Genomic DNA, 27,996 nt, shown 5'->3' with positions numbered 1-27,996 from the left:
AGTACCAAAATCACATGCAACAGTTTTATTACTTCTCTCAGAAAATAATCTGGGAAGGTGTGCATACTTTCCAGCTGCTTTATTAACCTAGGCAACATGAAATATGGCATTTCAGGGTATCTCAAGGATCAAGGTCTGAATATACCTAAACTTCTCCTTAATCAAGTTTCATTTGGTTTTTCAGAAGTTTCATGATTCTCCAATATTATGATCCAATACATTTGCTCTACTGAATCAATTTGGATGTCCTTAGGCTCTTTTTTTAAACAGGTACTTCTTCATTTACTCACATGTAGCTCTGCATGTATAGACAAACCAACTTTGACTCTGGAGGATGGGGAAGAAAAAGGACAGAAATTTGAAGAGGAGAGAAATGACAAAAAGGAGATTCAGCGGAGAAGGGAGGTAAGCCTCACATTACCTTTAACACACATTTCCCACATCCATCCCCACTCTTCCATTCTTACTTTTTCTTGAACTTTCAACAGTCATTACCTATAATTGATGGGATTACTTTCTAAGACACAATTACTTTCTGCTTGGCCATGATTTCTTCCACCATTACAATTTTAAATCCAAACTCCTTAGCATGTCCCATTTAATTAGAATATCACACAGATAAAATTTAATGAAATGTGATACATGAACTACATATCTCTGACAATTCGGGCATCAGCTGTCACTGATGAGATGGATCAATGATAAGATGACTAAATGCCTACAGTTAAGCAACCAGAACTGCTTAGTTTCATTCTACACAAACATCTGAAATGATACATAAAAAGAGACAGTTTAAATATTACAAAACTCCTTCTAATGGAATACAGTTTGGGCAAATACAATGCCCAAGTGGATTATCAACCTTCCTGTGATACACGCATAATTAAATGAACATGCTACTGTAAACTTTGACACAGAAATGCACTTGCAAAAAGAATTTCAATGAGGGTCACCATTCAACATACACGAATATTGGCATTTGAAATGCAAGAGAGATTTCAACCCAGGAGCAAAGACAAAGACAGTAAACACTGCCAGTGAGGAGAGAAAGATATTTATGAAAAAGAAAACACAAACAAACAAACTGAACTTGGAATTTTTCAGAGACAGAATGAAAACAATGTAAAATTGGGACAGATAATGAGAAGAGTCATGTGGTTCAATCACATGGAGTAGGATTTGGTACAGGGCATGTTATGAAGTGTTCTGAAGATTGAAACTTCACAAGCTTACTTTGAGATTTGTTCTGAACAAGATTTTCAAAAGCACTTAAATGCAATTCTGCTCCTTCTGCATAAAAAAAAACCACTCAAAACTCACATTACTCTTGAAAACACACTAGCTCTTGAAGCAACCATTTAAACCACACACATTTTATTTCTTACAATTTCCATTCAACTCATTTATGTGGGGAATAGGTGAACTGCAAAAATTTTTGGTAGCCTTATCAGAAGATATAAAAAAATACAGATACTGGGAATCGGAAATCGTATAATGAAAAGCATGATACACAGCTCAGAACCCTGAAACCAAACTTATTTCCCTAAACATCTGGCTTTCTTTTGTGGGATTTTAGGTCCATAATAATAAATAAGTCAGGTTTAGGAGTGCCAGTTTATTAAGTATTTAAAAATGGCTAAGCCACAGCAGCTGCCTGGATCTCACAGCATGTCCAAATAGACCAAATGTTCCCTGTTGGTAACAGTATATTCAAATACAAGTATTACTATTATGGATTGATACTAATAAACACAAGGTTTAATTTTAAATGAGGCTTAAAAATCCATTTCCTTCCCTTACCATTTGCTATTTATTTTTTAGCTACTGAATATTCCTGGACAGTTAGCAAAAATCTTAAACATTTCATCACTTCGCAGTCCTGTTGAAGGCTTCGGATGTAACAGCACAATATTTCTGAATTAAAGTTACTTTTCTGGAATCAAGTAAGTAAATACATACCATGTCTGTATATTTTTCTTTTCAAACTTTCATTTTAGTTCATGCCTTACAGTTTCAAACTCACCAATTCCCATCATCTGCACTGAAGCTGAGAGACAGTGAAAGAACAGGCTTTTAATGTCACCACTCCTACTGCCTAGTCTCTCAAATAGACTTTTCACTCTTACAAGCCTATGAATATTATTAAAAAGAAAATATTTTTCATCTGGATTTAGTTTATAAAATGTGTAGACTCCATTTCTGAAACTAGGCAATGTTCACTAACACCCAACTAATTTGGATTTTTGACCCGTTGGGTAGTCGTTTGGATTAGGACACTAGGAATTTTATTGCTTCAAGGGAAATCTCTGGGTAGCAGAAGGACAATTGAATTGTTAATAAAACTCGCTTTAGAGAATCACTGTGTATCTGGTGCAGCATGGAGAAGGAAAAGAAAGTAACTAAAGAGCTGTAGAGCTATGAGCACTCTTGGCTAACAGCCAACAGCTGTAGAGAGCTCCAGCAGTCTATGTATCAGGTCAGTTAGGACTTGTAATTTAGAGCCCATTACAGTGACTGTATAGTAAAAACTTTGTTTCCAGTTGTTTGGACATGAACGAAGGAAGTCATGGAAAAGAAAGCTCTTCAAGAATAGCTGCATATGACCACCATAATGACTGAAAGAGGATGAGGTCTGTTGTATGCACATGATGTATAAAAAGACATATAAATATGTAAGCACCTCTACTTTTGCAAAATATGCAAATCTCAAAATATTCCAGTGCCATTGACTAGCCCTTCTCAAAAATAGAAACAAGATGTGACAAAACCAGGGCTAATTTTGGAGCTCCGACTAACCTATGGAAAAGAAGGTCTCTGTCTTCTGCCCACGAGAAGACAGAATCTAACCCAATATGACCGTAGTATGCTGCAGTATGCATTCTAGCATTTGGCATATGAATGGAATTTTTTGCCTAACATTTTTGCTGTGATATAAGGATGACAAAATAATTCAAGCCAAAAAGAAAGAAGTTTTCTTTTAAAAATTATTTTAATCATCTGGAATTTTGGGAAAATAAATTTATAATCCAAAACACAGCCCTCATCAAAACTAAGTTAACTAAATGGAACTCCTCCTTTCCTCCAAGAGACACTGCCAAAATTGCTTTTCAGATTTTGAGCTGAATTGTTGTGATTTATTACTAGAAAATCAAAGTTTGGAGCATAACAAATATATGCTAAGCTATTTGTAATTAACGATGGGTGCAAATGAACACTGAAATTATTCAATGGGTTTCACAGCATCACAAAAGAGATTGATCTGAACTAGTTTAATGTGTTTCTGTTCTACTGAATGCTATCAAAAGCCATAAATTTTGAAAATTGCCATTTTGCAAGTTTTGGTTTCCTCTATAATGAATTTCAATATGCCAAAGTTTCCTATAGCATTCCATATATCATTTTAAAAAGCATGAGAAATAGGGATTTGTTATCCAAAACTAGTAAACCTAGAGTATTAGTCAGAATTAGGTTGTAAAAGAAAGAATCAGCTGAATATTTATAAGCAATTACCTGAGTTAAGACACTATTTTTTCAAGTTCTGTGTCGTTTACTTGACATATGCTCTGCAAGCCGCTATTTCAGTAAAGGTAGTTGATGTTCCCTGAAGCACTTGCAGCTACTCACCTCAACCCTCCTCACCACAAACGCCCACCCTTCTCCAGACCTGCCTAGGGTCTGCTTCCTTAACCTATTCCAGACAAAACAAGTGAGGCTAACTTAATTTAAATGGTAGGTTTTTGCTAAGCAAGATCATTTGTCTGAAGTAGTTTAGACAGCATTCAGCAATCAGCTCCACTCAAAAGTCTAAATTGCTGTTAATCTCTGACAAGGGGGAAAAAGAGGGGGAAAAGGGAAAGGAAATTTATGCGTATCTCTGGAAAGGTTACAGATTCTTTCTTTTGCTGAGAAGCAGAATATGAAAGACTGGATGTCTGAGACCTAAAGCATTAGACAATTGCACTTGTGAATTCTTATAATGCATATTTCAGGGAATAGACATCTTTGGGAATGAAACCCTGTCTGGATTGGTTAAGTAATCAGATGCAAAGTGCTAGACTTGCTGGTCTTGTTTCCCTGTTCAATCTCTTGTTGAGGGAGTCCCCAAGGCGCTCTTTAATGGTGTTTATACAGCGAAGCAATGATATATCACATGTGGCAGTACAATAACATTTTCATGCTGATTAGATAGGTTTGTACAGCTCTGATTAAGGTACTTCTCCTGTTTTAACTTTACCTCTGGACTTTCGAATTTACATGCAAACTTATAACTGAACACTTGCAAAATCTGCAGTCACATAATTAAAAAATATTACCAAAAATTGACATCTGGTTTGATTTCATTTGAATTGCATTTCTTTTACATGATGGTATTAAAATAAAAGTTTGTGCAAATGTCTACTGTGCATATACCTTCACAAACAAAAGCAAGCCTGTTCCCCTGGTAATCACCCATTCAGGTAGCAGAGTACCTAAGAGTAACTGCAAGCCTGTGCAGAGACAAAATTCTACCTATCTCTTAAAAGAAGCAGATTGCCATTGTTTTGTATTTTACTCAGTTGTCATTACAATGCTGCACAGTTTCCAAGCAAAATTATATGAATACTATCAGTTATAGTCTTTATCATAGCAGATTCAATTCTCAGAGTAGTTACAGTTTCAACTGTAAACTACCATACGAAGAAAACTCTCTTTTCTTTCATAAAGCATGACAGATGTCTACGGTTTTGCGGTATTTGTTTTGTTTTGGTTTCTTAATGTTTGTATAATTCAGCATTGTTAAGAGGAGTCCTGGGTGTGGCCAAGAAAAACCCTCTAATGGTTTCCATTGCAAATGAAAGGCGAATATTTCAGATTGCAATCTAACATTCACATTCTTTTACAAATATTTTTGGAAGGAACACCAATTAGACTTTTTTTTTGTGATGGTGGAGTAGGATGAGCTACTTTTGAAGCTACAAACCCGGAGGGAAAAAAAAACATCAGTTCCCCATAAGTTCATGGATTAGCATTTATGTTGCAGCACTGCTGTGTGAAAAATGAGAGGATAACCAATTTGCAGCCCCCCAATAGAACTAGTCTAAAGAAAGAAAATTTGTTGGAATTAACTCCTATAAACAGACTTCATACATGGCAATACAAACCATGATTTTTACAAGCAAGGAAAAGGCATCTCAAGCCGCAAAATTGGAAACAATCATACATTCCTAAAAAAATCTCAGGTCTGTTTGTGAAGTTGCAGCTAAAAGAGCCCTGTAAAATCTTATTTATATCTATTTTACACACAAATATATCCACTATGCTATACGAACTGTATGTATGAATGTTTACAGACACCCCAATACTATATACTACACAAGTAGAGCGTGACTTCAGCAGTGTTAGGGATTTCCTTTATTGATTCTGAATTTGGGTAATATTGATAATCACACTAGATTTTATACTGTTCAGCGTGTATAACAGCTTTGCTGAATTTAAGTATTTTCTTAAGACAGTTGTGCAGCAGACAAAGTATGTAAGCAAGTGAAAGTTACTCAGGCATGTTCCTTTATCCTTTGCTGAGTTAGGGATTGCATATGTGGCAGGAGTCAGGCCTCCAATAAACTACAGAATTTTTTTATTTTTTTATTTTTACTTTTAATATATATTAATTAAAATTTATGGACACCAAACAATAAGCCAACATGACACATTTCTGTTCAAAGGATCCCAAACAGCCTGTGCAGGCCTCCAAAAACTGCAATCAGTATTATGCACCACATGTGTTAGACACATCAGTAGAAAGCCATCAACAGTTAATCCTAATTGGTTTGCGTTGGTTTCTGCCAGTGCCAACATGCATTTGAAGTCAGATGTGCTCGTTTGCATGTATACCCTGTGCCTATGCTACTTTCATACTGTGACAGAACATATCAAAGTCTTTGCTCACTATTTTCAAAAGCAGTTTAATAAAAGCAAATGAGCCAGTGACTTTTTTCAAGGGACAGAGCACTCGGCGCCCAAATTCCATTACATTTCAAAGGAATCTGAGCGCTCAACTCCCTTAAGGTCTTTAATGTAGGTTAGCTACATACCATTTATCAAAACAGTAACTATTTGATCCCCACTTGTGTAAAAAAAGATGGGTGTCAAGAGGCAGCTTCAGCATCTTAAAGTTAGTGATTTACATATATCAATTCAACCTTATATATGGTAACTCCACAGTCATTACCTAATAACTACTTTATTGCTTCCTGACAGGGGCCTCCTCCACAGTACCACAGCCATTAAGTAATACACTTGGGCTCCCACACCTCTTCCACATCACGGGTCTATCACTGGATCACTAACCAAGCAGTTGTCATCCTAAGCTGATAAGAGTTCAGAAAAAAAGCTGAAGCCTAGACCAGGTATGATTTATTTTTTCAAAAGAACGTAGGAGAATTTTCATAGAGTGCTATCAAATCAATTGGGTGCACTCAAAATTTTTTAAAATATCCTGACTTTGGACTTTGTAACTGTAAAAATAGTCTTAATGCTTTTTTTGAGGGAAGGAGATATTTGAAAAGAGGATGCTCACATGTTTTTTAGGATATCTTCCTACTGTGCCTAGGCATGGCTCTTCCATACCATCTAGGCAATTTTTCATTCTTCAATTCAGCAATTCTTCTTACACTCTGTAGGGAAAGCGACTGTCATTCTTATCACCCAAACAGTAATAGCATGTAACTTTTAACACCAAAGCAAAGAACGCAAACATACAGGGCAAGTGCTCCCTCAGTATAGATCAGCAAGAAAGAAACTAACAGCAGAACTTAGAGGTTGACCTCATGTTGTTTTGTAACACCAAAGGGCAAAAGTCAAGGAGGGTTTGACTGTGGAGTCAAAATAGTCCTACCACTCTGTTATTTTAGCCTCCCTTTCTTCTTCCTGATTATTCCTCTCAACATAACCTACAGCATTTAGCGATAAACCTGCTGGCACACAATTTATAGAGAAACAACACTTGACTCTCTCACAGCTACTTATCTTTTTAAGCAGTCAAAAGAAAAAGCCCAACTATATATAGTGACTCCTTGGTGTCTAGCCTCCCCCCACCCCTTGGCTTTTTTGTATGCGCATGGGACACTAACATGGTTTTTCGCAGAACTGAAGGCAGCTTGTAATGCATGGTTGACCATGAAAAGTAACTGCAAAGGGATGGTAAGATCAAGTATCTTTGCCTATACTGAAGAACCCAAAGCCATTAAGTTTATGCCACTAATTAAGAGTTAGTATGTACTTGCATGTGGTTCAAACAAAACAAAAATGATTCCATTATAAGAATAATTTAAAGCAATAGCAACAGCTTATTTTTATAATTAGACAAGTATAAAAAGAGCAAAGGGGAAACAAAAAAATTACTAAGTAAGGAAGTTACTTTTCTATTCTCAGGATCTGGGAAACACCACTGACTGATATGTGGGAAAAAATCATGGACAACGGGAAAGGGATTTTAAAATTACTTTGTCAAGCAGAGGTAGACTTTATTTTTCCAAAGGAACACCTCTAACATTGGTGCATAATTATCTTACACATTGTACTATTAAATGGCATAACTATTGACTTTCTAATTTGCAAATTAATGTACAGAAAACACTTAAATTATAAACAGCACCCCAGTACTAATTCAACTAATCAAACATTTCCAACTCAGATTTTTAAAATATAAACTTTTATTCTACTACTGATATAACCAGTGATTAAAAAAAGACACTTTCCCCATAACATTTAATTTGTAGACCAATGCTGACCACCTTCTGAGATTGGAGATATAGCTTTTTATGGAGTCACACAACGGTCATGTTCAGTGATTTATTTGGGCTTCTCTTTTTGTGCCCAATAACATGACCAAGGAAGAGCTGAAGGACCGCCAAGAAGGTTTGAAGGAGCAAGTAAACACTGGGTTGCAAAACAATTAATCCCTATTGCAGCCTGCACTCTGAAAAGAGTGGGTAGAGAGATTGGTCTCATACATCTCAGCCAAGAGCAAATATGTTCAAGTCACAAGTGATGTGCACAGAAAAACAACACTTACTAATGCACAGAGAATTCTGATTTAAACCAGGGAAAGCAGGGAAACGGTGATTTTGCATAAAGAAATGAATGTAGAAAAGAGTAATTTGAAATTTCATCAAAATTTTAGAAATTTCAAGACGTTCTCTGTATTTTTAAATTCACTGTAGCTTGGGCAAGAAAAGAAGAAAAAAGGCTTTGATCCATATACTACAACCCTGCTCCTGTTATAGGTATCCTTGCAGCTTTCTCAGCCTGTATCTGCTTATTTTCTACACAAAATATTTTTTTTTAATCACCACAAAAGAATAAAATGAGTTACATGAAAAAAAATCTGGATTTAGACAACTTCAAGATATCTAAGAAAGAAAAATATCAACAAGGAAGAAAAATATCAGCTAATTCCAACTGTGTGTTCTGCATGCCTATACAGTGATGACGCATGAGCCTGTAAGAACATAACCTGATTTTTGCACAACAGGCTAAGTTTGCAGAGCTGAAATTGACAAAAGTGGTTTTCTTTTCTTAATAATAGGAAAAATGGATCATGTTTGATTTAGAAGCTTTCATTAAAATACTCCTAGAAGTAACAAATTATATTACTATTTTATTCTACAGTTATACTGTGCTATATATACTCTATTAATAGAGTAATCCTACCCCACTAAAGACAGTACAAAAAAACTGTCATTAAGGAAACACTTTTTATATTTTTTAAATTTAAACTAGCTTTTAATCAGTAACTCCCAAGTTGTTTCAAAATCCAACTTGTCCACAATCTGTGGTCAACATAGGGTGACTAGTGAAGTGACCACAAAAAAAATGAATCCAATTAAGTGTACTTGAGAAAGATTTTAGCCTTCTGAGAGAATATAAGTGAGCACTTTCTGCAAAGGTTTCTGCAGCAGAAATCTACCTGTTTTTCATAGCTCTCTAATGCAGATTAAATGACAAAACGAAATAAGAATAATACTATCCTAAGAACAACTGTACAGAAAGTGCACCTACAGACAGTGGACATAACATAACTTGGCTCTTATATCAATAGAAGTGAGTATTCTCGTGTGCTGGCCATACGCAAGCTGCGTAACAGTGTTAGAACTATGAAGAAATAGCCAAGGGACTCATTTGTATCTGTTTTTGCAGATGAGACAATTTAATATGAGGATCCATGGGGTGCATGGCTGTAAATCTTTGACTGGAAATTACACATGGAGACAGAAAGCATCAAAATTATTGCAATACTTTGAGCCTAACAATGAACATCTCACGAGCTCCTACAGCATCAGTGCAGGGTGCCAAAGACATAAATCACTAGCCTGAAAGAAAATGAAAAAGAAAATGTTTTATTTGTGTAAAAACCTGAAAAAGGATGACTTAATTAGAGAACAAAACCCTCACTATATCCAGTTGATCTACAAGGGTTTTTTTATCTATGAGACAACAGTATTTTGCAATACATTTCTCTGCAATAAAGGGCATGAGTTATCCTTCACTACCACAGTGAGCACAACAATGCATCAAGGGGTTTAGAAAAGGTACATTTGATAATAACCCTTAGACAGTCTATCAAGTAAAACAACACTTATTGCCATTTCACTGATCCCAACCATCCTCCCTCAAAAGGGAGTATCTCAAAAGTATCTCAAAAGGCAGGCAGGCTCACCACTATTTTAGCACAGCTTTACCAGAAAGACCGCCATGAGTCTCCTACTGCTAAGACAAAAACATTTTATGATATTATGTAGAGTATTTTACAGAGTTTACAGTACTAATTATTTAACTATGAATACATTTATACAAGACAGCCATACTTTTACAGAACAGAAACCTAGGTGTCTCTCTTCAATTCAGTCCTGTCTACAGGCCATCTCAGTAATCTGGAGAAGTCTCTAAAATTCTCCCTGCCTGTGGTCTATGTTCTCCTGGGGTGGGAGATCATGCAAGCACAGGATAGCTTCAAGATGCAGAACTTAATATTCCTATTTCTCTAAGGTCAGGCTATCTACGTACCTTGCCCTTCCAGCAGCAATAAGGTCAAGCTCCTTCCAGCCCTCCTTCCTTATCAGCACCAGTCTCATGATAACATTTTAAGGGCAGGTGAGATCAATAAGCCCTTTGTGGAATAATCACTGGGGGTGACTTGGAAATCAAACTTATGTTTTTAGCAAAGGTACATCATGGAAGAAGCTTGCAGGGGAGGGTGCGGCTGACAAGTCAGAAATCCATTCCATGGCAGTTCCCTAGGCTCGTAACCTTAGACATCAGCAATGCCAGGAGAACTTGGGGTACTGCGTCTAAGAGGATTTGTCCAGAGGGTGGAACGGCGTGGAGACACCGTGGCCAGGCTCCATGACCATGGAGCTGATACACTGCACATTTGGCCAGTCTCCGTGATCAATGGCAACTCGCGGTACCATGGAGCTGGTACACTGCACATTTGCTACCTTGAGCCAACAGTCTGTCATGCTTTTGACAAAATGCTGTCCTTTTTATCATTATAATACCAAAGCACACCTCCATCCCAAAAGCTACCTGCCCCTAAGGTGCAACCACCCCTCACTGGGTAAAGCAAGGAAACTTTACACCAGTCATAATAAAGGTATGTATGACTAGAGTCACTCAAGCTCCACCTGAAAGTTAAAAAATAGTGTAAATTAGGCTTAGAGAAAGAGGATGTTGGGGAAGACACCATCGCGTACCACTCTGACTTCTGGGACCAGTCGATGGGCTGAGCCTCTCTTTTCCCCTCACTGGGACGCCTTTGGGTAAGATTTGAGCACTTGGCTATATCAAGTGTTTCCCCGGGAAAACTTATAAACCTCTCTATAGCTTCACTTTAAACCTCCAATGCATTAGAGTCCCTTTGGATTTGCTTAACGCACTTGTAGCCTAGCAGTGTACTAATTTCTTGGTATTTGTGTGTGTCTTGTAACCAGCAATTCTATCCCCGGTAATCCAAAGAACCTGTGTATCTGTTGCTTTAATAAATCGTACTATACATTAATCTAGCTGTGACCGTTCTCATTGAATGTGACCGGCCTGGGCAGATGCCAAATTAGTTACTAACAAATACTCTGAGGGGTGGTTACATCTACAATCCTGAGAAAATAAACTGTTGACCAAGTCCAAGACTAAGACCAGACTTAGCTGCACGTAGACTCCTCTCTGAGAGGTTTAGAAAGCAAGGGTGTCCTGTCTGAACCTCGCAACTCAACAGTAGAGTCTCCCCCTAGCCACTCCTCAGACCCCTATCATTAACGCAACACCCTTGGCACAGGCAGCATGCCTAGCCTTCCATGTTGCAGGTGAACCTAGGATGTCCTTAAAACTTTCTCTACAGGGTTATGACTGGAATCAACAAGAGGTGATCAACACCTAAGCTCAACAGATGGCAAATCTGGCCTTCCTCTGCATAGCAGGTGCAGACAGAGCTTCTGTATCACCATTCTCCTGTGGGGAAAACAAAATTCTCAGGTCCCTAATGTGTGAGGCTTAAAGGCAAGAGTCAAATATCTATCTTAGGCATTATACCACTATACATTATACCAGGGAGCCTAAGTTCCACCTATGTTCCTCCACCACAGTCTGTGGCATGAACCTTCGGGAACACCTAAACATAAAACACAAGGAGATGTGTTAGGTGAAATTTAGGTTACCCATACTTGGTGTTGGTCCCCCAAAAGAGACTTAAGTAATTAAGCCTCTATTGAGGTGACAGAGTCAAGTTTCTCCACAGTGTAATTAAGAATAGTTTACATAATAAACAGAAGCTTGTAGTAACAGCTAGTACTATTACCTACTAGGATTTAGGCAGCATATATAATTGAGCAAGGCACATGTGTGCATCTACCTTCTCCAACGCCGGCCTAGAGAACACATCACTTTTGAAGACGCAGGAGACAGGAATCAGTTCCTTTTTTAGACTGAATCAAAAACACACTATGCTCCTCTCAGAATACTAAACTGTCAGGCTGCTGGCAATTTTCATCTCTGAACCTCCCCCTCCAGGATGTGTTAGGCATTTTACAGCTTCTAAAGCAAAACCTTCCCAGAAGTATTATCAGAACACAGCTTTTATCACCTCCCCCCGCAGTGAAGTAGTGATTCAGCGGCAGAATAGTAACGTTTAAAGCATGCTGAAAATACTGCTTTGCAGGCATGCTAACATTGTCTCCTGGTACTGCATTGTCTTCTCTATTTCCACTTCCTCCCTCCTGTTTTGTCCTCTGCCTGAAAGCTTGGGCACAGACTGCCATGCTGCTCTCCATTTATACAGCACCTACTACAACAGGGTCACAGCCTGTGAAATGAATTCCAATGCACTACAACACTATAAACAACCACCAACAGGCCTGTCAGAGGAAATTAACTAAGTATATTTTGGTGATGCATGGTTCCCAATTGCTTCTTAAGCAGTTTCTCTTGCTGATTTATGAAATCCAGTTTTCTGCAATGAATTAGATGTCTGTTACTTATACTGCCATCTGCCCCTTTATCCACATTGACCTCAGCCCTCCTCATAAATGCTCCAGTTGCAAGGGTATGACTCAATCCACATTCATACCTGAACTCTCAGCCCTGTGGAGAAAAGTATTTATTAGGGTTGGATGCAGGTACACTTAGTGAACTTCTCTATTGTACCTTGACACTGTACATACCTGTAGGTGGTCCTAGTTATACAGGAGGAGCTGGGAGAGGGAAGGTTACAACTTCATCTCCACTCCTTTGGTATTGGCAAAGGCATCCTTCTGTTTCAACCATGAGACAGAAATGGATGGAGTATACAGGAACTCACTGGCATTTAGAAGATTTTTCCCAGCAGTAGCTGGTTGCTACAGCTTGGTCTAGACACAAAGAATTTAGGAAGTTTCCTTGTAACCCCCATGGGAAACTGACAACTGTGAAAACTGCGGGAATTTCCTGATAACCACAGCATCCTGCCCTGTATTTTACAATAAACAACGTTGACAGCAGTTGTGCACCAGAAGTAGACTTTACCATTTTGCTACAGCAACAGGGAACTTCCACCTACTTTTCACTATTCATCATTATGAGAACCGATATGTGTACCACGAGCTGTTCCTGACACACTCATATACATTCTCACAGTTACACGAGTACATATGGAAGAATAGAGAATATAGAGCAAAGCACGATTATTTCAAAAGCTTATAGCCATTCTTACTGTTTCTTTCGTTGCATACCCTTATGACAAATACTATAATCAATACTCTCTTCAGCCTATAATTATAGAGTAATTACACTGAAGTAAGATTTCATGTACTGTACGAAATCATGCATTGGGGAAAAATAATATTTAAAGCATACATCTCTTTTAGCCCACCTTTGCCTCAAGCTACAGGCACTCATAAAACCAGCTTTATGACTCCTCTTTTTAAATCAGCATACAGTCTAGATTGTACTGCCAGAAAGTCCAAGAGATGCAATAACCTCAAATGCGTACACTTCATACCTGTATACTTTTTGTAATAATAATTCATGGATTTAAAAAAAAATCAGAACTAATAAATGTATACTACGTTATTTTTAGCTATATTCCTATCACTACCTTTATGGAGGTCTGAAATGAAACCTTTAAATACCTGGCGAAAATTATTTTTACACAAGGAGCAAGATGTCAGGCCATGAACTCAAAAAAAGAAAAATTCATGCCACCTACCCAACAATATGTTTGTACTTCTTAATGAGCAAAATACACAGAATTTCAGGAGGGTTTGGTTTCCCCAGACAATTCTAGAGATAAGTGATCAGTTCAAGTAGCTGCATGTTTAGCCATCATCTGACTGAACGCGGTAACGTGAGCATTAGCTATGGTGACATGCCATTACACATTGTCTGCTCTTCCTATCTGATGTATATACCATACTTCAGGGCTCCAGGAAAATCCTGCATATCCATCAGCCAAGCTTGATTAGCCAGCAAAAACAAATGGTGGGGGAGCAGCAGCTACCAAAGACAAGTTCAAAGGCAGGTCAGAAAGTAACAAAGCTCCATATGAAGGAGAATCAGCTGGCTTCAGCTGCTTGCTGTATCATCAAGCAACATGGTAATGTCCCTCTTTCATTAGGACTACATCCAATTCTTCTATCACTTTTTTCCAAACTAAACTTCAAGAACCAACTAAAAATATCAAGCAGCAGACCCAAAGCAAGTGAAGGGTGATAGCAGCATCAAATGGACACATGCTCACAAACATCACCAACTGCTTCTGGGAGATGAGAGTTTCAGGCCACCAGCTACACTGGTCACACTGGCCGTAGACAAAGAGATGAACAGAGCTGGAAGATGCCCATAAAGTATCTTGGTATGGCCTTGTTAGGAAAAGCATGATAGAAGATGGAAAGTTAATGGCTAACGAAGGCCAAGAATAAGAGAGAACAGATATATTCAAACCAGGATCACACTTCTGATTGCTTTTAGTTGGACTAAACCAGACAGCTCATCTTGAATTACACTACACTACCATGGCACTTCTGTGAAGTCCGAATCCAGTCCCCGATGTCTAAGTAATAGTGCCAGACAAATAGAGTGGCTCGTGCCTCGTGCCTCCTGTCAGGCTGTTAAAATGTGCTACAGGTCTCAGACTTGGCCCAGGAGGAGAAGTTTTATTTGACTGCATGAGCCAGCGAAGGTGGCAGGCAGCAAGTGTGCGCTGATGTGCCTGCCACAGGGAGAAGTTGAGTCACTGTTCACCATGCCAGCTGGATTCAAATGCAAAGTTTAATAAACTGGTTCACTGCAGTGATCATGCCTGGTTGCTGCTGGCTGGCACAAAATGCTTTCATCTTTAAATGTCACAGGCAGGTTAGGGCAGTTTTGGGTTTTTTTTTTTTCAGTAGGTGAATCGAAATATGGAAATTCCAGCTACAAGACCCCAGAATGAAAGAGAACTGAAAAAAATTGATCTACTTTTGATGTTGTTTGTTGCTGGCATAAACTGGCTCTGCGATTCTAGTTCCACATTAGGAAAGGGAAGCAACAAAAATAAGCCTGTCCTCTGTGGTCAGTTATAATTGCTGAAATCTTGGAATTATTTTCAGTGCAAGATCATTCTGCAAAGGTTTTTTTGGAATGGGTCAGGGAAATATCAGGCAAGGTAGAACTTCTTGTCAGACAACCTGAAGAAACACGTCCAGACAAGTGAGATGTAACCAACTCGTTGCTTGCCAGGAAAGTTGCATGTAAATGCCACTGAAAATCCTCATTAAATGTATAATCTGTACTGCCTCATCATTTGCTAAATTGTTTCTCTGGTTGAGGGTGGTCAATTTTGAGCTATATTGCACTTCAGGAAAAGAAATGTCTCTAGGTGGGTATAAACACTATTTAGACCTTGTTCAGAGCTTTTTGACCAGATCTCACAATAGGATACTGATGAACATTCACCTTCTTGTATCGCAAATAGGAACAGCAATGTGAGGAACAAGATTTTCGGGAAGAATCTTTGAATCTTAGTGTCCTAGTTGACTGTAAAGTATACTTAGCCCTCACAGCTCCCAAAAGTTCCAAAAAGCAAGTTAAAATAATCCCAAAAAGGTGGCCACCCCCAAACGTTGGCACACAGTAGCAAAGGAACTTTTATAAAATTCTGGTTTATCTGTTTTGCTGTGTCATACAAGAAAAAAAGGCCAATGACAAAGAAAATGAAGGTGAAGAATTATTTTTCGTTCCTCAGCCATCAGGTTGCATATGTCTGCTGACCATTGAACTTCTTTTATTTGCAAGGGCAGCAGGGAACAATAACGGTGCTCAAACAGAAAGGGAAATAGAAGAGTTACAGAATCAGACATAAACCTCCCCAACATCCTTTTAACAATCAAAGGAAAAAAGATAACCATACTTCCATTGTGAATAATGAAATTTGATATTCAGGTCATCTTCTTGCCTCCTTGTTGGCAGAATTAAGTTAAGGAACAAGTCCCAATTTACTACTTCAAACATTTATGCCACATTCAAAGATAATTTATACTTCAGTTACACTCTTCCATCAAAGAAACAGTACAGATACAAACCAGGCTTTTAGAAATGTGAAGATCATAAACTTGATTATATTTAAAAGGAAAGAACGTTCACGTATTTTTATACACTTTTCCAGCACCTAAATAGGGAAAATTACTTGCTTTGCTCCTGTTCATTCTGGATACAGGTCAGATGTGTCTCTCAACTAATTTGCCTCATCAAACATTGCCAAGCCTTCACAAGCAGTTTCTAAGCTTTGAATATTGCCAGGAGAGCAAAACTGCTTCAGTATATGCCAGGGAGACACTGAGGAACTTGTGTTTTATAATATCTGAGTTCTATCTGGAGCTGAGATTCAATAAGGTCTTGTTTCTTTGTGATAAAAACTATTTCCTTAGAAATACAACAGAAACATAACTTTACACGGACAGCCAACAAATGCAACAAGATAGACAGTTAGGGCCATTTACAGTGTCATTGCCATACTAGACAGGCATGCAAAGTACTCTGCTCCATCACACAGGCTCATTCTATAAAGCCATAAAGAAAACAAATCAGGAGTGAGTCAGCACCTTCTGCCAGGACAAACCCATTTGCACATCAAAACTTTAGACTGCAATTTCTTTTGTTAGTATTATGATAATCCATGTTCAATAAATGATGTTGCTCTATGCAAATGGTTTAGCCTAAATTAATGGCAGTAAATTTTTACCTCACTAGACAACGTAGGGATTTGGGTGCTGCATTTTAGTCAAACAGGCTAACTAAACACAGCTTGGAGGCAGATGCACAAATTCTGGCTTGAACCAAACATGATGAACAGAAACAAGATGAAAAACCTCAAGCCCAACATACTTTATTTACTTGCACATAAAAATGGACTGACATGACTTCTTTGTAGAAACAATTATTTTTCCCCACTCTACAGATTATGTAAGGTCTGACCTTCATATTAGGTCCAACATAACCACGTCTCTAACCAAATTCTTTCAGAGTTCCCTGATATGCAAACACTGATCCAATGAGATAACTGATGTTGCTTTAGTTGGATACTGGTAGCCTAATACTGATTTCAGTTTTTTAGAAACTCTGAAAAGCAGTGTGCCATGTGGCTGGAAATACAGCAGCTTGGGCTGGAACACCCAGCCCAAAGCTGGGTCCAAAGCAGCAGATGTCATGTATAATATATAAAATAGATATATAAAACATAATAGCTGTCTATTTACCTCAGAAAAAAGGCAGATACTTACATCATTAACTGCTTTCTCTTGATATTTAAAAAAAATAATAATAGGCTATCTATTCCAATGTATAGGCTGACTTACACTGGTAGCAGATACTCAATACTGTCATTACTACCATAACAGTACAGCAAAGTTTTAGAATGAAAACTGGCTGATGAAGCAACAAAAACAGAGTTAGGCTTTGAAGATTCATGAAGACTGCAGACTGGAAATCTACAATGTCACAGCTAATCACAAAAATTTTTAAAACAGCCTCCCCGCCCCCAAGGCTAGATGTCCAGGTTTTGGCTGGGATAGAGTTAATTTTCTTCATAGCAGCTAGCATGGGGGTATGGTTTGGATTTGTGCTGGAAACAGTGTTGATAACACAGGGATGTTTTTGTTACTGCTGAGCATTGCTTACACAGAGTCAAGTCCTTTTCTGCTTCTCACTCCACCCCACCAGCGAGTGGGCTGGGGGAGGCACAAGGATTTGGGACAGCTGACCCCAACTGACCCAAGGGATATCCCACACCATATGACGGATGACGTCACGCTCAGCATATAAAGCTGGGGGAAGAAAAAGGAAAGAAGGGGGCATGTTCAGAGTGATGGCGTTTGTCTTCCCAAATAACTGTTACACGTGATAGAGCCCTGCTTTCCTGGAGACGGCTGAACACCTGCCTGCCGATGGGAAGTAGTGAATTCATTCCTTGTTTTGCTTTTCTTGTGTGCTCGGCTTTTGCTTTACCTATTAAACTGTCTTTATCTTAACCCATGAATTTTCTCACTTTCACTCTTCCAATTCTCTCCCCTGTCCCACCAGAGGGGAGTGAGTGAGCAGCCATGTGAAGCTTAGTTGGTGGCAGGGGTTAAACCATGACACCAGAGAAGTCACATAAGGCAGTCTCAAACTATTTTGTTCTGAATATTGTTAATCATTAATCATCTTTCTCTTCCTTTGAACTTGAAGTGAAGAGAAATCAGAGCCATCAGTCACCTGCAATGTTGGAAAAACTCAGCTTTTCACAGTCAGGGCAGTGATTCAGGTTATACCTGAATTTTCTCCAACATGTCCCTATGACTGCCATTAAGTGTAACACACATAATAAAAATACCACGGTCTAACAAACTAAGTGTGGGATTCAAGTTAAGGAAATTCTGTATTTTAGTCCCTGATTCCTCCTCAAACTTTTTCATGTAATGCATCTGCTTTAGTTTCTCCCTGTCTAATTATATCTAATTATCATTACCTGCATCACAGTGGTGTTTTGCTGGCCATCAAATCTAAGAAATGCTTATGCTCAGATCTGTAGAATGACCATGCAGAAGTCTCCTGCAGACAGGTGCAACTCCCTCCCCAATCCCTTGCAATCCTAATTTACACAGCTACCTCTTGCAAAACACTATCAAAGTTTGGTAAAGACATTCTGCGTCAAAGAGTTAGTGTTGTTCCTGGGACAGGAAATAAGGCAGAGAAACAAGCAACTACCTGGCACATCGACATACATTATAGAAAAAGAATTGGAGCTAAGATTCACCAAATATTTTTCTTAATAAATCTGTGCATAATTTCTGTAGCACAGATAAGAACACAGTTGAAAGAAGGCAGAAACTGATTCAGAGACTCTTCTAAAAAGACTAATACCAATAGAATATAACTGGCTTTGGACACCTGCACAAAGCATCAGAGTTATCAAAATAGACTGGCCATCTACACTTGGGAGATGTCCTTAAACAAAGACAGACTTTTGGGTGCTTCCCCCCAGCCCTTTTCTAAATTTCAGAGGTGGACCAAATACAATACTTACCTGATTTTGCGGTGATCAATTTGGGCAACTGGAAGTATTTTTTTATCCAAAAATTCAAAAATAAATGGCTGCATGCCCTTCCACCATTCAAAGGGCTCTAAAGGATACAGGAAATGTGCCTTTGCCAGTTCAATAACTTCTGCAATGATCACTCTATTGAAAGCCATTTTGGGAGGCTTAGCTTTAGACTTTCTTCTTGTACATAATCGACTTTTCCTTTGTTGTGTGTCTCAAACATTTTGCCTATCAGAAGGCTCAGCATTCAAGCAATACCACCTGAGCAGATGAAAGTACTAAAAAAAGACAGCAAAAACAGGGAAAACATGAATGTGATTCAGATGCCTCAGGTAGTTTTCAATATCACAGAAAGCCCCAGTACGGAACTCTGTCCTCCAAAGAAAATGCAACTTCCAACACTCGTTCACTGCATTAAATATAGTATTTTCTATCTACCAGAATGATAATTTCCCACCCTGGTAAAATATTTTTAAATTGAAAACCTTTGTAGTAACTAAGGGTTTAAAGTGCCAGTATGGAATCTCTACTCTTGAGTGATTATATTACATCCGCACAACATATTTTATAGCATCTGCAAAACACAGAAGGAAATACCAAGGTGAAAAAATGTTACTTTATTATTTATCAGCTTCTGATTAATTCTGACAACTAGCACCATTTGCATCCCTGCGGGCCTAATATTTTCAGAGCATTAAACAGAACAACTTGTGTGACACTTGTCAGTTTATTAGAAAAAAAGGACCCGTGGATTTCATCATGAAAGAGGAAGGTCATCAAAAGTTATCAAGATTTGATTAAACCTTCTTGATCAAAAAACGTACCCCTCCGACCTTTCCTTTTCCTGTACTTGCAAGTAAGTTATTCCATACAAAACATTTCTTGCAAATGGTCAGAGTTCCTAAAGACTACTAGACTGTTTGTTTTCCAACTGTGAAGGTAGCAAGCAGCAGTGTTAATGATATACCTACTTGAAATCTCCATGCAATTACACTGCATACAAACAGTAGAAAGTTAGTAAACTATTTCCCTTCTGCCCAAAGTTATTTTCTGCATATCATTAGATAAACCTATTTAGACATATATTTCTGTAAATTATATTGTAAATTACCTTACTTCCAGTATCCCCATGCTAGCAGCTGAATTAATATGCAGAGATGATGTTGCCGTTCTCTTTAGTGACATGATATTCCAAAGGATTAATTTTCACTATACCTTCGGTTTTTGTAGTGATGATTATGCCAGTAATCACCATTAATGTTATATTCAATGTACTTAGCACAACTTTTTGCTAAAACACTAAGGCAATGAGCAAATTCTAGAAAACAAACCCAACCATGGTCCAGTGAACTCTGGCTTTGCTTTAAACACATTAGCAGATATGTACCTCAGCTCCTCATTTCTCCCACATTTCATAAAGCACTGTTAACCCCTTCCCTTTGGCTGTGGTTGGGAGCTCAGTACACCGATAAGATATGTTCAAAACCAGACAGCCTTCAATGAGTTAACTTTTCTTCCACAAAGGTGAAGAGTTTTGCTGACCCAGTTCGAGTCGGCTTGAATAAAATTCAATTCTGCTGTAGTCAACAGGAAAGTAGGAAGGAAAATAGGATTTAACAAACAAAGCATAAAAAGTCCACAGCAGGAAATCATTATTTGGGCAATTGTTCACTTTGTTAAGAGACTGGACTGTATTAATATCTATCGGGGCATACTGCTGTGTTTGTGGTTTCTCTTTAGTGCCACGTCTAGTCTAATTAGTTACAAAGTGGTTGTACAGGCAAGCAAAATCTGCAATTGTGCGAGCTTTCCGAAGAATACAGAATCCATATGTCATTGATGCATAATCTGGCACCAGCTTATTCTGGTTAAATTTGACTGGTTGACTAAAATTAAATTAATACTAAAGGAAGCTCAGAATGCCAATAGAAGTGGTTTACAGAAATAGTTTCACCAACCATTACAGCTGCTATGGATTAAGCATGCTGAACGGTTCAGTTCAAGTTAAAGTTTTTAGTATAGATACACAAAAAACTGCAGCCACAGTATTCTGCCTGCATGTTTGCAGTTAAAAGCATTCTAGGAACACACATAACATTGTTCCAAGTTACCGTTTTACATTTATCAATTTCAGTCATGCTTCTTACCACAAGAAAGTTAAATTAAAATACATTAAAATATAACATTTTTTAATGTGTGTGTGTGTATATATATATAGGTATGACAACTGCAGTTAAGAAGTAGGGTTGTAGACAAAAATCCTGTAAACCACTGGGGAAACCCTAACATTCTATAGGGTGTTACAGATCACAGCCTTACACATACAGTGATCATAATCATTATATTCAGAAACATAAAAAGTTATCAATAACCACCAGTGAAGAAGGTAACACCAACAATGTTTGTACTGGAACAGTTAACTTTCATAAGTATGAGAGCTGTCGTAAACCAGTTTCTTTAGTATATTCTGAAGGTTCCAGATACAAAGCAGTACCACAGGCACAACGCTCACCTCATGATAAAGCTATACTTTAGCTCCTCTTTTTCCAAGTAAAGGGAAATATTTCCCTGGCTGCCTGCCTTACTCAAGCTTCTTTGAAGCTACTTTAAAAGCTACAACCAGCCTCTGTGAAATGAACTATTGGTTACAAACTGCAGGTGGTGAGGTACGAAGAGGCTTGCAATATAACACAGCCAAACTTTTTATCAGACTCGGACAGTTTAGATCAATATGAAGGCAGTAGAGTGATGCCAATTTACACTGGTTGTGAATGTAATTCAATGGTTTGTACTGGAAAAAGATTTTGATTTACTTATTCTAGGATGGGAGCATGACCCTGCCAAACACTATTTCCCAATACTGCAGAGACTTAAATGAGACACATACTGAATATATCACTCTGATCCACTCATTTATCATCTTTTATGGAATTTGAAGGAATCATTAGAGCTGCTTTTTAAAAAAAATATTAACATTTTATCCAGTTCACAGGGAATCAGCTTTCAGAAGAAAGCTGGAAAAGGTCATTATGCACAGCCAGCTGTTGCAAAATGCATCTCCTGCATTGCATTTCACTCCTGACCTAGTAACTCCCCTTTCCCAACCTTAATATTTCAGAAAACGAGGGTATTTTTTATATCTGACACTTGGTAGGACTATCACTTGACAGCTTTCACAGTACTATGCTTTGACCACTTTTCAAGGTGTGGGATCGTACCCAGTATCTGGCAACATCTCTAATCCCTCTAGACAAGCCTTGTGCTGAAATGTAGAAAATTAGTGCAAGGCTTTTTGTAGCAGTTAAGCCCCGCATAAAGCCAGTTTGGGAATAAGCTGATGAAAGACCTGTGTAGGTTACCTGTGCCACCTCTGCTTTTCATCTCTCAGCTAGCCTTATATTTGAAAAGTCTCAACAAAAGCAGCCTTGGGCTTTAGATTTACACAGAACCAGCAGCCCCATTTGCTTCCATAACTAACATGTAGGAGATGCACTGGTACGCCTGTTCACCTTCAGCCACAGCTTTGCAAAAATAAAGTGTATATAATTAATTACATGTGCCTCAGCATGCTGCAGGGCTCCAATACTCCTGTGGGTTTACTAATCTATGTACCACAATGGTGTAGGAGTTTCCAAACTTTCACGTAGATTACTTAATTATTCTACCAACCATATATTTATTAAAATTCTGTTTCAAGCAATAATAATTGAATTCTAAAATAATTATTTTCATTTAATTTGAAATCAGTTTCAGGTATGTATACTGACATAAATTTTGCGGGAGTTATCTGTAATTTACAGATTCATAAAATCCCTTATGGGAACCTGAGGGATAAGCCACATTATTGATAATAACCTGGATTTACAGAACAGAATTTGGTCTGCTTATTGTGAAAGGTTATCTTTCATATTGTACTTCCACAAACTGCTGTTTTTTTTTTTCTTAGATAATCCATTGTAAAGCTAACAACCCAATACCTTTACACAAGATCACAGTTCACTGAGGTAATCTTATGGGTGAATTACAAAGCACTAAATACTTGGCTTCTACAAATTATTAGCAAGAATTAATGTCATTATTTATTTGGACTTCAGGTACTTGAATACCATCTCAGTGGACTGAATTCTGCTGACAGGTGCCATGTTATTATTCAGAAAATAATTTTGTAGGACAAATTCACAGGATGACAGTGCATGTTTTGTCAGTCAGGGCCCAAGTATTACATATATAAAACACTCAATTCTAATTATTAAAATGAGAGTACGAGACACAAGTCAAGCCTTATAATGAGAATAAGTAATCTTGTGGTTTTCACACAAGGCTGTCACTCGGAAGATGTGAATCCAGTTTAACTAAAACTACACTATGCTTTTGGGTATATCTTTTGAAACATATTTAAGATGTCGCTCTGAAAAATGGGAATAGTAATATTTTTTTATCTGGGATAAGATTGCCTCTTCTAGTAAGATCTCATTTGCAGCAGCACAATAATAAGATAACCTCAGTAAAAACCTATTCTAAAACTTCAGACCACAATCTGCACTGACCTGAATTCAGGAAGAAAAGGAGCGCATATAGACTTCAGTGACTCTGAAACAAATACGACAATAGAAAGAGTGCACTAAGTGCCTGCAAAGTGAGAGCTAGGCATATTCAATACAAAACCTAACATGCACATGTAAAAAGAAAATATCTCCAGCTATTTTATACTCCATAAGTTATTTTACAAACATTTAATGTCTTTTTCACTTCTTTAATCCAATGGCATATGGAATGTATTTCGATGACATACCAAATCAATACTAAGACAGTATGAGACTTTTTATTCCTTAGATTCATACAATAACTCTGGATACAGCAGTCTAAATCAAATCTCCTGATCACAGCAGAGTCGACACTAAATTCAGACCAGGTTGCTCAGGGTTTTATCTAACCTATCTAGTCCTGAAACATGCGAGGAAGGAGATGCCACAGCCTCACTTGGAATCCTGCACCAAAGTTTTACTGTCCTCATCGTGAAAAGGTGTGTGTGTGGGGGGGTTGGTTATTTTGTTTGTTTGCTTGCTTTGGTTTTTTGTTTGTTAGGTTTGAGGGTTTTTTTTTCGTTGCGGGGGTGTGGGGGTGGGGTTGTGTCTATTTGGAACCTCCCCTTTTTCAATTTATGACCATTGCCTGCCCTTCTCCTGCCTTGCAGCTCTGTGAAGAGCCAGGCTTTTTCTTCTCAAGAGCTCCTCCTTAATACTGGCAAGCTGCTCTCAGGTCTACCTGAGCATCCTCTTCATGCTAAACAAGTCCCATTCCCTCAGCTTCTCCTCATAAAAGTAGTGCTCCAGCTTCCAAATTTGTAATCCTCTGCTGAACTCATGCAATTTTATCCACATCTTTCTTGTATTGCTTATATTGGAGGGGGCAAAAACTGGACACAATATTGCCAACGTGCACATTTCCAGGTTTTGTTTTGTTGGGTTTGTTTGTTTGGGGTTTCTTAATGTAACAATATTATTGCTCAATTATTTGAGCTAATCTGAACACAGCCATTAACCAAAAATATTAATATAATGGACTACTAGGAACGATACGAGACCTGCATCCTGATACTGTTGTGAACTCCTAAGATAAATAATATTATTTTTTGAGTATATAGTTTATTTATGCTTTCTCAGTTACATCAAGATCTGTCATTATTTACTGTTTTAGGAGTGTCTATTTGAACTAACTATATTTCAATACCTTTTTTTCAGAGCTCAGGTATATTTTAGAAATACTAGATGTCTTGCACATAACAGAACAAGAATGTTTTCCTAGTACTTTCGCTATTCAAGAAAAAAATTGTCAGGTATAGGTATTAAAATCCACATCAACTTCTCATATTCAATTAGTTATCTCCTCTAACTTACATTATTTGTGGACTAATTCCTGCATCAGCTATAATTAGTCTGTTAAAGTACTAAAACTGCTCTCATAAGCCCCCGCTATGGTTCTTTCTGCCTTTGGACTACATGCAATTTTTCCACCTACCATGCTCATGCTTTACTCGGTCTCCTATATTCACAGCATGTAAAACTCTTTGTGCACTAACACTACGAAACTTAATCCTTCTCCATAGCTGTCTTTTAGAAAGCAAGAACCATCATCCTTGCCTTCATACATCTCAGTTACTGTTTTCTCATGTCACATTTCTCTCTGGAAGTCTTAACAATATAAAACCTTTTTCAGGCTGAAACACCAAAACCCCACAAAACCCTATGAGCCCTGCAGTAACAAAGCTCGTCTTATTTGGTGTCATCTTGATCTTATCTGTTTATCAGTACCTTCAATCTTCTCCCTCAACCAACATAAGACATTTGAACAAAAAAAATGCCCTAAATCTTTTTGTAGGGAAAAATAATTAATGCAATGCATGAATCGTGTTATATACAAACCTCAACGCAACAATTACTTCATTTGTTAGGAAGAGGTTAACATCACTCAGTGGACTCCTTGTAGAGCTCCACCAGCTATAAAATGTCTCTCTAATGTATCAGCATTCCTGAATTTTTGTGGAACTGGGGAGAAAAAAAGTATCAATATTAAAAATCAGGGAGCTGGAGTCTTTACATGAAATATAGTTTTGTTCCTACCACAAAGCTAAGGTTTTTTTTTTATCTTTCTGAACTTCTCAATCATGTATGACCAAAGAATTCTTCACAATGAATTATGTTTGCCTTCTATGTTAATGAAAAGCCAACATGTATAATTTATTGAAGCTAGGAACCAAACATTAAAAAAAAGTAATAAAAAAGCCATAGGAGTCTTTAAAGGGAGAGTCCTCACCATCTAAATGGAACTGTTATACAATATTTTTCTGTCAGATTTATTAGGTTTTATTTGAATATGTTCAACTTTGCAATGTTATTTGTACAAAAATTCCACGGAGCAAAAACATTGAAATCCAATAAAATCAAACAAATGAATGGTCACAAGAAAAACAAGGAGTCTGTAGAAAACTCCGTTTTCTTTTAAAGCCAGTATTAGGCTTAAATCTCAATCATAAATACAACGTCCCTCTTTCACAAAGATGGATCCTGATATTTTGTTTTCTTTTTAGCTTCTATGCTGCTACTCCTCAGTATGACGACTTCCTGTAAGGAGTGATGTTCCACCAAGATAACTATCTCTTCCATTCTCTTTCTATAGAAGCAGAGGAGGGCTTCTTCCAGAGGGAGGAACTGAAGCAGCAATACAAAATAACACAAGGTCTGAATCCTGAGCTACAAACATCAACCAAGGAGCACCTCCATTAGCTGGCGCAACTTCAAAGTATATGTAGCTGTATACATTTTGTAGTGCTGTGTCATCCTCCCACCCCCGGATAAATGAGATTTCATAGTAAATATTCTATTGAAAAAACAAGGCTACCAACAGAAAATACATTTCTTCATACTGTTCCTTCTTTTGGGACATATTATTTGCTTGTTATACAGAACAATTGGCTTTTTCACGTAATGAGTAAGAATCGTCTCTCATTCTTTTAAAATCAATATACTTCATTTGAGTTTGTCTACGTAGGGCAAGACTTTTCATCTACTCCATCTTTCAAACCTTGAACTGCCTTACATAGTTAGTTGCTAGACTACCCCTCTAAGTGCTAAGCTGTCACTGTAGGTACCATGACATCTATGGGCTTATCTTCTCTGCAAAATTAATTGAGCAATTAATCTGAAGTTGCTCCTACCCTGAGTCATGTCTACACACATGATCTTTCACATGACAATGCATCTTGCTGGAGGTGTATTAACACAGATTTCCAGATAAAACAACAACTTTGTACATCTGAAAAATTAGTTTTCCAAAGTACCCTCAGTAACTGCCAAGTTAGTACAGGCATAAAAGACTTCAGCAAATGGTGCATACAATATTCACATTTACCTCACTAGACCCCTAAAAATACTTGCATCCAAATGACTTCTAATATAAAAAAAAAGGATATTGACAGAATATAAATCCTTGACCTTAACCAAAATGTTGAACTGATAGCATGAAGGTATGTATCAGGAAAACATTAACAAATTAGCAGTAACACAATCTTATTTTGTGCTGATGCAAATCACTCACAATAATTATGAGTGAGGTTAAATAAGATCAGACTGCTTACGTGCTACCTGTGTAAGCAGAGGAATGAAATTCTACTTTGAAAACAATTCAAGAGCTTTCCTTTCCCAAGTAAAGCCTGATCACATCAGTGTTTGACAAGTGAGCTGGTTAGAACAAAACACCATTTTCCTACAATAAAAACTGAATCAACAGTGCAGTTGGGAAAGAGCTCTTCTGAACAATCCAATCCCGATTCTTAAATCAGTAACTGAGAAATTTGTCCTATCCATTTATTACTGCAATATTCTTTATAAATCATGAAAGAAAGTACTGATTTGGAGAGGAGCTGTTACGAAATTCATTGCTAAATTTATTAAGGCAATTCATTGGATCCACCTTGCTTGTAGCAATAATTACAAATTACAAATCCAGAAACAACCTTCTGTTGACCTTTTCTTCTAGCTAATCTACTACCTTTTGGCATTCTCTGTTTGCCTGTGGTAGGTCTGTCCAGAGGTTGCAAAGAAAAAAAGCTAGAAGAAATGTATACTCCTCACTGATAGCGGTCTTTTTCCCCTGAGCATAGTTCCTTTGCTAAGCCATTCTTCTTCTTTGTAACATTTTAACATAAAAACCTACTTCTCAAGGTCAATCATAATAAATTAATCATCTTAGTTCCAAGAAGACATACATGCAAAGACCTGTTCCACAGGTTGCCAAAAATAATTTACTGATTTTCTTTAAGAATTGAGTGAAAGGAAGCACTGACAAGATACTGCAAGGCAAAAATTATAAAATTGACCTTTTTCAGTTTTGCATTGCCACATACAAGTTTTACAGGAAAAATCACTTGAATTAAA

At 37.7% G+C, this 27,996-nt stretch overlaps 1 protein-coding gene and 1 long non-coding RNA gene across 6 annotated transcripts in view; one reads left to right on the top strand and one right to left on the bottom strand.

The window, feature by feature from the left end:
- The window catches only part of BBS9 (Bardet-Biedl syndrome 9), a 312,074-nt gene that overhangs the window by 54,968 nt on the left and 229,110 nt on the right, over positions 1–27,996 (bottom strand). The window lies entirely within an intron of this gene.
- LOC135312028 (uncharacterized) lies at positions 11–27,955 on the top strand. 2 transcript variants are annotated; one of them, XR_010371646.1, is made up of 4 exons: positions 11–133; positions 297–405; positions 1,822–1,943; positions 26,240–27,955. It is a non-coding gene; the product is annotated as an uncharacterized LOC135312028 (long non-coding RNA). The 2 variants fall into 2 exon arrangements; XR_010371647.1 differs by lacking the exon at positions 26,240–27,955 and adding an exon at positions 2,541–4,625.

This window comes from Phalacrocorax carbo, chromosome 2 (genome assembly GCF_963921805.1).
Source record: "Phalacrocorax carbo chromosome 2, bPhaCar2.1, whole genome shotgun sequence".
NCBI lineage: Eukaryota > Metazoa > Chordata > Aves > Suliformes > Phalacrocoracidae > Phalacrocorax > Phalacrocorax carbo.
Note: the sequence above shows the minus strand (reverse complement) of the source record. Positions and strands in the feature narration are given on the sequence as shown.